This window comes from Odocoileus virginianus, chromosome 17 (assembly GCF_023699985.2).
Source record: "Odocoileus virginianus isolate 20LAN1187 ecotype Illinois chromosome 17, Ovbor_1.2, whole genome shotgun sequence".
NCBI lineage: Eukaryota > Metazoa > Chordata > Mammalia > Artiodactyla > Cervidae > Odocoileus > Odocoileus virginianus.
Window position 1 is genome coordinate 30,915,382 of NC_069690.1, and position 11,704 is coordinate 30,927,085.

The window sequence follows — 11,704 nt, forward strand, 5'->3', positions numbered from 1 at the left end:
CAATTCCCCGCTGGTAACACTAGTATATATGTGGCTTGGAGAAGCCCCAGTGAAGACAACCCTGGTGCCCTGGAATATTCAGCGAGCTCAGGCTTGCCAAGTCCATCCTATGAGGTGAGTCATAAAGCTCGGCAGCTTTATTTTTTTTACTCCCTGCAGCCAGGATTGTGTCAGCTCTAGTGTAAGCCTAGGAGCATCTCTTGTGCTCTGATTTGAGGGGACTGTGAGCTTCATCCAAGTCCTCTCCTCCCTCTTCTCATGCCCTTCCATCGGAGCAGAGGGATGACCTAGTGAAAGCCAGAATGCTATGAGAACAGGAGTGTTCATGGAAGTTATCACCCAAAAATGCTAGATTTAGAAAAGACTCTGGGAATTATCCAGCATAAACATCACTAAGCACAGATAAGCAAGGAGACCTGTGTGTGTGTGTGTGTGTGTGTGTGTGTGTGTGTGTGTGTTAGTTGCTTAGTCGTGTCTGACTCTTTGCAACCCCATAGACCACAGCCCACCAGGCCCCTCCGTCCATGGGATTCTCTAGGCGAAAACACTGGAGTGGGTTGCCATTTCCTCCTCCAAAAGAAACTATATAAAGAAAGAAAGTGAAGTCACTCAGTCATGTCCAACTCTTCGCGACCCCACGGACTATAGCCTACCAGGCTCCTCCATCCATGGAATTTTCCAGGCAAGAGTACTGGAGTGGGTTGCCATTTCCTTCTCCTGTGGTTGGTTCTTAATGTCTCTCACCTCCCTGATCCATGCCCTTTGACCCCAAAGCTGACCTGTGTATCCTAGAGGATGCTGTAGAAATAAGGACTTGTGACTTCTGAGGTCTAGCCAAGGAAGACCTCACAGCTTGGCCGAGGTTCCCCGGGTCACTCGCACTCGAGGAATCTGGTCCCCATGTCCTGAGGACACTCCAGCAGCCCCAGAGAGGGCTTCACATGGCTGAGGTCTGTGACCGTGGGCATCAGCGGTTACAGGAGTGAGCTGTCTGGAGAAGACATCTTCCCGCCCCCATGGAGCCTTTCAATGAGCAGAGTTGGAGACCCTGGGCTGGACTGCCCAGTGAGGGCCTCTGAATTCCTGAGCCCAGAGATTTTGAGATCATACATGATCATTAGTTTAAGGCACTAAACCTGGAGCAATTTGTAACACAGCCATACTTAATATAACACCCAGAGCAGGGATAGGACAGGTACAAAATGACAACAGTAAAGAATTATCTTTCTGATTAAAGTGCATCCTTGTTTCCAAGGCCCACAAGGCTTCACATCGATGCAATAGGCTCTGGCGAGGTCTGACCATCAGCTCAGTGCACACCAACTGGTTGCCTCCTACTAATTTCCCAAGTGCTCCCCACCTTCTCCCCCCGCAAAGATGTTTATCATCCCACTTTACAGTCTGACTGGCACTCTGCCGCCCTGTACTAAGTCGCTTCAGTCACGTCCTACTCTTTGCAACCCCATGGACTGTAGCCTGCCAGGCTCCCCTGTCCATGGGATTCTCCAGGCAAGAGTACTGGAGTGGGTTCCACACCCTCCTCCAGGGTATCTTCCAGACCCTGGGATCAAACCTGCATCTCTTACATCTCCTGCATCAGCAGGTGGGTTCTTTACTACTAGTACCACTTGGGAAGCCCCAGCTATCTCTGCCCCCAGCACTTCACAAAGGTGAATGTTTCTTGTTGGTCAACTCTCAGCTCAAAAGTCACTTCGGAGAGGTTTCCAGGTCACCAATCCGGAGGAAGTCCCTCCTCCTCCCCCTCCCTGCATTGCTACCCTCTCTCTGCCGAACATCTCACAGGGGATGCTCTTCCCAGCACGGCCACGCTCTGAGTTTATCTCACACACTCCTGTGATGACTTGGTTATGGTATTTCCCCAACAGATACAAGTTTCACAAAAGTGCTTTGTTCATCTTGTTTTCTTCTGAATCCCTAGAAGTTAGAAAGGGAAAAACAAATCGCATGTTATGCATTTACATGTAATCTAGAAAGATGGTATTCATGAACCTATTTGCAGAGCAGCAATGGAGATGCAGACTTAGAACAGACTTGTGGATTCAGTGGGGGAAGGAGAGGGTGGGACAAACTGAGAGAGTAGCATTGAAACATATACATTATCATATGTAAAATAGATAGCCAGTGAATTCACTGTATGATCCAGGGAGCTCAAATCAGATGCTCTGTGACAACCTAGAGGGGTGGGATGGGATGGAGGGGTGGGATGGAGGGGTGGGAGGGAGGTTCAAAAGGAAGGGGACATAGGTATACCCATGGCCAATTCACTTTGATATATGGCAGAGACCAAGACAAAATTGTAAAGTGATTATCCTTCAATTAACAATAAATAAATTTTTAAAATATTAATAAAAAACCATTTTAAAAAGGTGTTGCTAAAAAATCATTCAACAATATTTGTAAAAAGAGGAATGAAGACTAGACATTGGGAAAGGAGAAAGACAAGAAGAGAAAGAGGGAAGGGAGGGAAGGAGAGACAGAGGAATGACAGGAAGGAAGCTGAAGGAGGGAGCCATGTCTTTGAAATCTTTACAAAAAACAGTAACCCCTCTTCTAATTAACATACCTCAAATGAACGCCTACTTTGCACAGACAAGTCTTTTGCAAGCTGCTGAGGACAGACAGTAGCCACACGCCTTGCCCTTCAAGGAGAACTTGACCTTGAATTAACTGATCAGAATGCCTTTCAGTGGCTTGGAAGTCAAGAGCCAAGGAAGGGGAGAGATCTGAAAGGCGAGGCACACAGGGACGGGAGCGGTGGGTGGGATTTGAGGGGCGGGGCGTCTCCAGCCAGATTGCCAGGAGTTGAGAAAAGTACTGAGGGAAGAGTCCAGAAAGAGTTCTGGCCAGATTTGCAAATGATTTCCCAATTGTCTGTAGAACCAGCCAAAAGCACAGAGTTGAGTTAAGCACCTAGAGTCTTTGAACAAGTCAATGCTTCATGGGCACCTCTGAAAAATGAGACCTTTTTGTTTTTGGTCTCTGAACAGGGACTGAAAAGGCCACATCCTATGCGTCCTCAGTAAGAATGCACTTCCGCTCACAGCCCCTAAGAGCCCCGGATTCCCTAACCGCCTCCTTCATCCTTGGATGGAATCAGGTGGTGTTGGTACAGAAGGAGGTGGCTGAGCAAGGAAAAGAGATGCTTCTAAGCAGCGTGTCAGGTCCTTCTGAAGGGAACAGAACAAGTTACATTGTTTGAATCATAAAAAAAATCTAGGAAAAAAATCTCAACGGGACCTCTGGCCCACAACGCCCCAGAGTTCTGGGTCAGTATCACCCACTGGTTTGTCTCTGTGATTATTTCTATAATCATTTCACTTATTTGTGTAACAGCAGGAAGAAAAGATCTGGTCCACTTGGACTTGTTTCCCATCCTGGGCAGGCTTGTATATCTCACTTACAGAACCAGTTTTACAAAATGCATCTTTAGAGTAAATCCCAGAAGGGAGAGGCTGCCGTGGAAAAGAGATCCGAAAAATGAAGTCCTGAAATGAATTTCAAAAAAGGAAACTTTGGGCCAAAGATGAAAGGCCTTCTTAACTGGGAAAATCTATTAGAATATGTAATACTCTCTCAAGAACAGAAGCCCCCTTCCTTACATTATTTAACACAAGGGAGAACAAAGGGCAGGAGAACATACATTGATCCTGCTTCAGCCCCTGAGAGCATAGGAAAGATGACCTAATGGTGATTTCCTATTGCTAATTGACACGATCATTTGAATCTGAAAACATTAGAAAGTAATGAACCGGACTCTCCCCGTGGCAGGAGGGCAAGTGGGCGGCGCCTTTGGCTTTTCTGAAGCTCTTGATAGAGGGAAGAGGACATCTAAGCAATTCCGCATGCCAGTGGATGGGCTCAAGCTCGGACACAGCCACAGTGTCCAGAAGAGGGTCCCCATGCCCAAGTGCCAGAGCCCAGAGCCCAAAGCCAGCTCACAGCTCCTCCTAAATGCAATCAGACTCAGAGCACCTAAGAAACAAATCTTCCTAGAGATAAGAAAACAGAAGGGGAAATGTTTAGTCTTGTCTTTCAAAAAGCCCCAGCCCAAGCTTTGTTCCTGTCCCGGGGGCAGAGCTAAAGTGGCATTCGACAGCAGACATGCATGCCACAGGATTATGGCACAGCTAGGGACCTCTCCGGAGTCACGGAATCTCAGGCCTGGAGGGAGCCTCCAGCTTTACCCAACAGTGCACCTCCGCCTCGCTTGAAGGGAGCCATGCCCCAGAACGGAGCCAGAATCCAGGGAGCTTTTGGGAACAGCATGAGAGCTGGGTATTGGTACTCACCTGAGGCTGGAGTTTAATGAAAGAAAGGGCCTCGAAAACATCGGGAAGGAGAAAGAAAGCACGGCAAATATTAGCAGAATCTGAACAACATGAGGCTCCTGTAAAACATTCCTCATTTGTGTGCAGACTGCATCACACTTCTTCTAGCCCAAGGCTTAAGTAGATGTACTCTGAAGGTTGAGTTCCTCTGTGGGGTGAAGAGGTCCTGGGAGGTGCAATTTGGGGCAGGGCAGGGTGGCGGGGGGTTGGGGGAGTTACAATCTGGGACCATGCATTTTCCATCTGAAAATGGAAACAGTACCAACTTGAAAAGTTTTAAGAGTGGATACGAATGAGGACTCTCACGACCTAAGGTGGGGACAGAAACCCTGGTCCCCTTGGTGGCAGTGGTGATAATTCACACCTATCAGATAGAAGCCACCTTCCTTCTGCTTTGGGTCCTCAGAGGGCTGCCTCGGTCACCCAGGGGAGAGTGACTGGCCCAAGTGCTCGGGCCAGCAGGTAAGAGCTGGGCTTTTGCTTGGGTGGAAGAAATCACAAATGCTGGGCTTCCCTGATGGATCAGGCAGTAAAGAGTCTGCCTTGCAATGCAGGAGAACTGGCTTCGACCTCTGGGTCGGGAAGATCCCCTGGAGAAGAAAATGGCAACACACTCCAGTGTTCTTGCCTGGGAGACCCCATGGACAGAGGAGCCTGGTGGGCTACTGTCCACAGGGTCACAAAGAGTCCCACACGACTGAAAAACTAACACTTTCACTTTGACTTGGAGGCTGAGGCCTGTACAGCAGCATTAGACCTCCTCAGGCCCCCTGCCCCCTCCAGGGCTTGCTCATTTTCACCAAAAACAGGAACCACTGAGGGTCCCTTGCAGGCCCCAGGGCACCGGGCTGAGCCTTCCAGGCATCTCTCTTGGAGCCAGGGACGCCTCTGGGCTGCGAGCTTTGAAGGGAGGCAGGGCGGGTGCAGGAAGAGCTCCTTCCTTCCGAGGCTTCAGCAGGGGGGAGGGGTGCAGACCAAGGCTCCCCCCTCCCTCGCCCAGGGGGATTAAGGATGCTGCATTGTCCTCCGGCCCCTGGGCCCAGCATTTGCATACATCAAGTCCCTGAGCTGGCATGGTGATGCAGGCTGCACCTGCTGCCTGGGGTTCCCAGGCTGCCGCCAGTCAGACCTTGCAGGTGATCCCTTTGGGTCCTTACAGATTGGGGTCCAGGCTTGGGATGGAAAAGTGATGGAGAAGAGAAGCTGACACATGGTACACGCACGTCCCTCCGGACGGCTGCAAGTGGTCAGGGGTCTGGGAAAGCCTGGGCTTTGAATCAGGGGAGCTCTTTTCAACAAGCCTTTATGTGAAGAGCCCTCCAACCTCCTAAGCCTCATTGAACTTGAAAAGCTACAAGCTCCCTTTCTTTCCGGAGACCCTCTGGCCTCTTCCCTTATCTCTTTCATCGAAGCCATTGTTAGGGGCTGCATTAGTGGGAATCGGGATCCCCCCTCCCCATCCTAAGGAGGCGCGTATCATATCCCAGATGTAAGAGCCGTAGAACAAAGGTCTGAGCCATCCGGACTGGGTGGGGGGTGGGGGGGCCCAGGTCACGACTCAGGGGATTCAGGCCCTCGCCAGTGCTTTCCCATGTAGATAACATTTTTCAGATAACAAACTGCTTTAAAATACAGAGAGTACATTATTGCTCAGAACGACAACTTCCATTTGACAGGTGATGAAACTGAGGCTGGTCAACAACGTCCATCATGGGTATGTCCTGGACCAAAGCCCCGGAATTCAGACTGGGTCCTGCATTCTCCTGCCATGTGGCACCGCGTGTGCAAAGCACCAGGGAAAAGAATTTTAGGACAGAATCTCATCTGGTTTTGTGCTGAAACAGGACTGAGTCACAGGACTCAGTACACCTGTGATGTATCATTTGGTCTCAGAATATTTTTCTAGCAAATCAAGGAAAAGAATTTAATGAGCAGGGGAGGTGTGTGGGCCTGGCGACTGGACACCGGGACTCCGGGTAAGCTGCTCCCGAAGAATCATTAGCAAATGAATGGCTTATTCAAGTGCCCCTAGGGACTGGATTGGGGCCTGCTGGGTCTCCCAAGGAAGCCCCACCAGCTGGCCCCCAGCCTGTCCCCTCCCTTCCCCCACTCTCTTTCCTTCTGGAGCCCCGGGCACTCCACCATCCTTAACGTTTGTTCTCCAAAATCAGGAAGGGTCAGAACACCAACTGCCGGCAGTTGTTGGCCAATTGACCTCATTTTAATGTCATTGGCTTTTAGCCCGCTGTTATCTCTCACAATGATTTGCATTCAAAATTAAAAAAAAAAAATCTAGTTAATTTACATAGAGCAAATACACCCTTAAGGTTTTCCCTGGTGGCTCAGCAGCAAAGAGTCTGCCTGCAGCGCAGGAGCCTCTGGAGATGCGGTTTGATCCCGGGAAGATCCCCTGGAGGAGAAAATGGCGACTCACTCCAGTATTCTTGCCTGGAGAATCCCATGGACAGAGGAGCCTGGTGGGCTACAGTCCATGGGGTCCCAGAGAGTTAGCCACGACTGAAGAGACTGAACATGCACACATGCACACATGGACAGTTCTAGGAGTTTCAAGACATCATACCGTGTTGTAACCAGCACCACTATCAAGACACAGAACAGCTCCACCACCCCCTAAAATTCCTCCCTACCCATTGGTAGTCAACCCCACTCCCACCCACTGGGACCATTCTTTTGTCTTTTTGAGAATGTCGTAAAAACGGAGTCACATTTATGTAGCCTGTAGAGTCAAGCTGCTTCTGTTTTTAGCATGATGCTTGGGAGATTTACCACGCCCTTGTATGGATCAAATCTGCATTCCTTTTTTTTCTTGGTAAATAAAATTCCATTGCATGGAAAGACTGTTGTTCTGTGGATAGAAGCACTCCAGGCTCCCCTGTCCTTCACTATCTCCCGGAGTTTGCTCAAACTCATGTCCATTGAGTCAGCGATGCTATCTAACCATCTCATCCTCTGTTGCCCCCGCTTCTCCTTTTGCCTTCAGTCTTTCCCAGAATAGGGTTTTTTCCAATGAGAATTTCTCTCCAATGGAAGGGCAGCATGTGATTATTCATTCATCAGTTGAAGGACATTTGGATTGTTACCAGTTTTGAGAAATTTTGAATCAAGTGTCTGTAGACATTTGCATATAGGTTTTTGTGTGAACATGTCTTTATTTCTCTTGGGTAAATGCCCAGATATGGGATTGCTCATCATAAGGTTGTGTATGTTTAACTTTACAGAAACTGCCAAGTTCCATCTCCAAGGGGCCTGTGTAACACTGTAGGGGTCCTGCAGTGTCGTGAGAGTTCCAGTTGCTCCACAATCTAGGGTTGTCCCTTATTATTATAGTTTGCCCACCTAACAGGTGTGAGGTAGTATCTCATTGTGATTTTAATGTGTATTTCTCTAATGACTGATGATATTGCTTTGTGTGTGTCTGGGTATTTTAAGATCTTACTTATCTTATCAGAGTAGTTTAGGTTCACGGCACAATTGAGAAGTTACAGAGATTTTGCACATACCCCCTGTTCCTACCTCCTTCTCTCAACATCCCCCAATAGAGTGGCACGTTTGTTAAATTTGCTACAATTGATGAACCTACAATGACATGACACTGTCTCCCAAAGTCTGCAGTTTACAGTAGGGTTCATGCCTGGTGCTGTATATTCTGCAGGTTTGGACAAATGCATTAAGTGCCATTCATAGTGTTTTCACTGCCCTGAACATCCTCTGTGCTCTGTCCCCATAGCTGTGCCTTTTTCAGACTGTCATGTAGTTGGAATTAAACTTACGCACCCTTTTCAGACTGGTTTCTTACACTTAGTAACATGCACTTGAAGTTCCTCCATATCTTTTCATGGCTTGATAGCTCATTATTTTTTTAGTGCTGAATAATATTTCACTGTCTGCATGGGCCACAGCTTATTTATCATTTTGCCTACCCCATCTAAGAATATCTTGGCTGCTTCCAAATTTTTCTTAAGCTTTCATTATGGAAATTTTTGAGCAAATCAAAAAGTAGACAGAAGACTATAGTGAACTTACTGTATTTATCACATAACTTCAAAAATTATCAATACATGGCAATCTTGTTTCATCTCTATCCTTATTCATTTCTCCCCAGCTCCAGAACAATTTGAAGCAAATTCTAGATGTGAATCATTTATAAATATTTCAGTATCTACCTCCAGAGATAGGATTTTTTTAAGGTGTAATCATAATACCACTTTCAGTTTTTAAAATGCACAGTAAATCCTTAATATATCAAAGGTTTTATAGCATTCATATTTTTTCAATTGTCTTATACAGCTTTTTAAAGTAAAGTTTGAGTGTTGGTCCATTTGGTTGATATGTCTCCCTAGGTTCAAAGATTCTCCTTTCAAATCTTTCTTTCTTCTCACAGACTTGGATTGAAGAAACTAGGATATTTGACATATAGAACTTCCCCAGTCTGGATTTTGCAGTTTTAGGCACTTTGGAATTTCCCATAGTGTCTTTTTTTTTTTTTTTTTCATTTATTTTTATTAGTTGGAGGCTAATTACTTTAGAATATTGTAGTGGTTTTTGTCATACATTGACATGAATCAGCCATGGATTTACATGTGTTCCCCATCCTGATCCCCCCTCCCACCTCCCTCTCCACCCAATCCCTCTGGGTCTTCCCAGTGCACCAGGTCCGAGCACTTGTCTCATGCATCCAGCCTGGGCTGGTGATCTGTTTCACCCTAGATAATATACATGTTTCGATGCTGTTCTCTCAAAACATCCCACCCTCACCTTCTCCCACAGAGTTCAAAAGTCTGTTCTGTACATCTGTGTCTCTTTTTCTGTTTTGCATATAGGGTTATCGTTATCATCTTTCTAAATTCCATATATATGTGTTAGTATACTGTAATGGTCTTTATCTTTCTGGCTTACTTCACTCTGTATAATGAGCTCCAGTTTCATCCATCTCATTAGAACTGATTCAAATGAATTCTTTTTAACAGCTGAGTAATATTCCATTGTGTGTATGTACCACAGCTTCCTTATCCATTCGTCTGCTGATGGGCATCTAGGTTGCTTCCATGTCCTGGCTATTATAAACAGTGCTGCGATAAACATTGGGGTGCACGTGTCTCTTTCAGATCTGGTTTCCTCGCTGTATATGCCCAGGAAGTGGGATTGCTGGGTCATATGGCAGTTCTATTTCCAGTTTTTTAAGAAATCTCCACACTGTTCTCCATAGCGGCTGTACTAGTTTACATTCCCTTTTCTCCACACCCTCTCCAGCATTTATTGCTTGTAGACTTTTGGATAGCAGCCATCCTGACTGGCGTGTAATGGTACCTCATTGTGGTTTTGATTTGCATTTCTCTAATAATGAGTGATGTTGAGCATCTTTTCATGTGTTTGTTAGCCATCTGTATGTCTTCTTTGGAGAAATGTCTGTTTAGTTCTTTGGCCCATGTTTTGATTGGGTCATTTATTTTTCTGGAATTGAGCTGCAGGAATTGCTTGTATATTTTTGAGATTAATCCTTTGTTGTTTCGTTTGCTATTATTTTCTCCCAATCTGAGGGCTGTCTTTTCACCTTGCTTATAGTTTCCTTTGTTGTGCAAAAGCTTTTAAGTTTCATTAGGTCCCATTTGTTTATTTTTGCTTTTATTTCCAATATTCTGGGAGGTGGGTCATAGAGGATCCTGCTGTGATTTATGTCGGAGAGTGTTTTGCCTGTGTTCTCCTCTAGGAGTTTTATAGTTTCTGGTCTTACATTTAGATCTTTAATCCATTTTGAGTTTATTTTTGTGTATGGTGTTAGAAAGTGTTCTAGTTTCATTCTTTTACAAGTGGTTGACCAGTTTTCCCAGCACCACTTGTTAAAGAGGTTATCTAAAAATATGGAACGCTTCACAAATTTGCGTGTCATCCTTGCGCAGGGGCCATGCTAATCTTCTCTGTATCGTTCCAATTTTAGTATATGTGCTGCCAAAGCCAGCACCCCATAGTGTCTTTAAAAGGAACTATGCATTTTGTGTAAACAAGCAGTTAGATCCAGAGGGAGTAAATTTAAACTGCACCCAAATTAAGTTGTGGGTGTTTACAAAATGGTGACAGTCATATTCTCCATTCATTTATTAGCTGAAATACTTCTTAACATATCACTGCTTCCTTAGTGTTACATGTCATATGGGCTTCCCATGTGGCACTAGTGGTAAAGACCCCACCTGCTGATGCAGGAGACATAAGAGATATGGGTTCGATCCCTGGGTCAGAAAGATCCGCTGGAGGAAGGCATGGCAACCCACTCCAGTATTCTTGCCTGGGATATCCCATGGACAGAGGAGCCTAGTGGGCTACAGTCCATATGGTCGCAAGGAATCCAACACAACTGAAATGACTTAGCATGCCTGTACACCCAGGCTCTCCTATGAGGTCTTTGGATGTTCTGATGCTCCGTCCACAAGCCTGAGAGCCTCGGGCATCAGAAGCTCAACAGAAAAACCCCTCACATGACACTGTGTCTACAGGCAGCCAGCAGAGGGGAGAGGGAGATGCTAGGTAAGAGGGAGAGAGGTTTCACTCTGTGACCTGAACCAATAGGTTGACCTGAACCAACAGGTTGACTTGAAGCAATAGTTGACCTAATAGGACTAATAGGTAGATAGTAATATCACAGTGGTGTGATCACTCACCTAGAACCAGACATCCTGGAATGTGAGGTCAAGTAGGCCTTAGGAAGCATCACTACAAACAAAACTAGTGGAGATGATGGAATTCCAGCTGAGCTATTTCAAATCCTGAAAGATGATGCTCTGAAAGTGTTACACTCAATATGCCAGCAAATTTGGAAAACTTAGCAGTGGCCATCAGTTTTCATTCTAATCCCAAAGAAAGGCAATGCCAAAGAATGTTCAAACTACTGCACAGTTGCACTCATCTCACAAGCTAGTAATGCTCAAAATTCTCCAAACCAGGCTTCAATAGTAAGTGAACTATGAACTTCCAGATGTTCAAGCTGGATTTAGAAAACGCAGAGGAACCAGAGATCAAATTGCTAACATCCGCTGGATCATTGAAAAAGCAAGAGAGTTTCAGAAAAACATCTACTTCTGCTTTATTGACTATGCCAAAGCCTTCGACTGTGTGGATCACAACCAACTGTGGAAAATTCTGAAAGAGGTGGGAATACCAGACCCCCTGACCTTCCTCCTGAGAAATCTGTATGTGGGTCAAGAAGCAATAGTTACAGCTGGACATGGAATAACAGACTGGTTCCAAATAGGAAAAGGAGTACATCAAAGCTGTATATTGTCACCCTGCTTATTTAATTTATATGCAGAGTACATCGTGATGGACTGGATGAAGCACAAGCT

The 11,704-nt window shown here is 46.0% G+C and overlaps 1 non-coding gene across 1 annotated transcript; it reads right to left on the bottom strand.

The window, feature by feature from the left end:
- Positions 1-10,222: 10,222 nt before the first annotated feature.
- LOC139039362 (U6 spliceosomal RNA) lies at positions 10,223-10,329 on the bottom strand. The gene has a single exon (XR_011492668.1). It is a non-coding gene; the product is annotated as a U6 spliceosomal RNA (small nuclear RNA).
- Between the last annotated feature and the right edge of the window lie 1,375 nt (positions 10,330-11,704).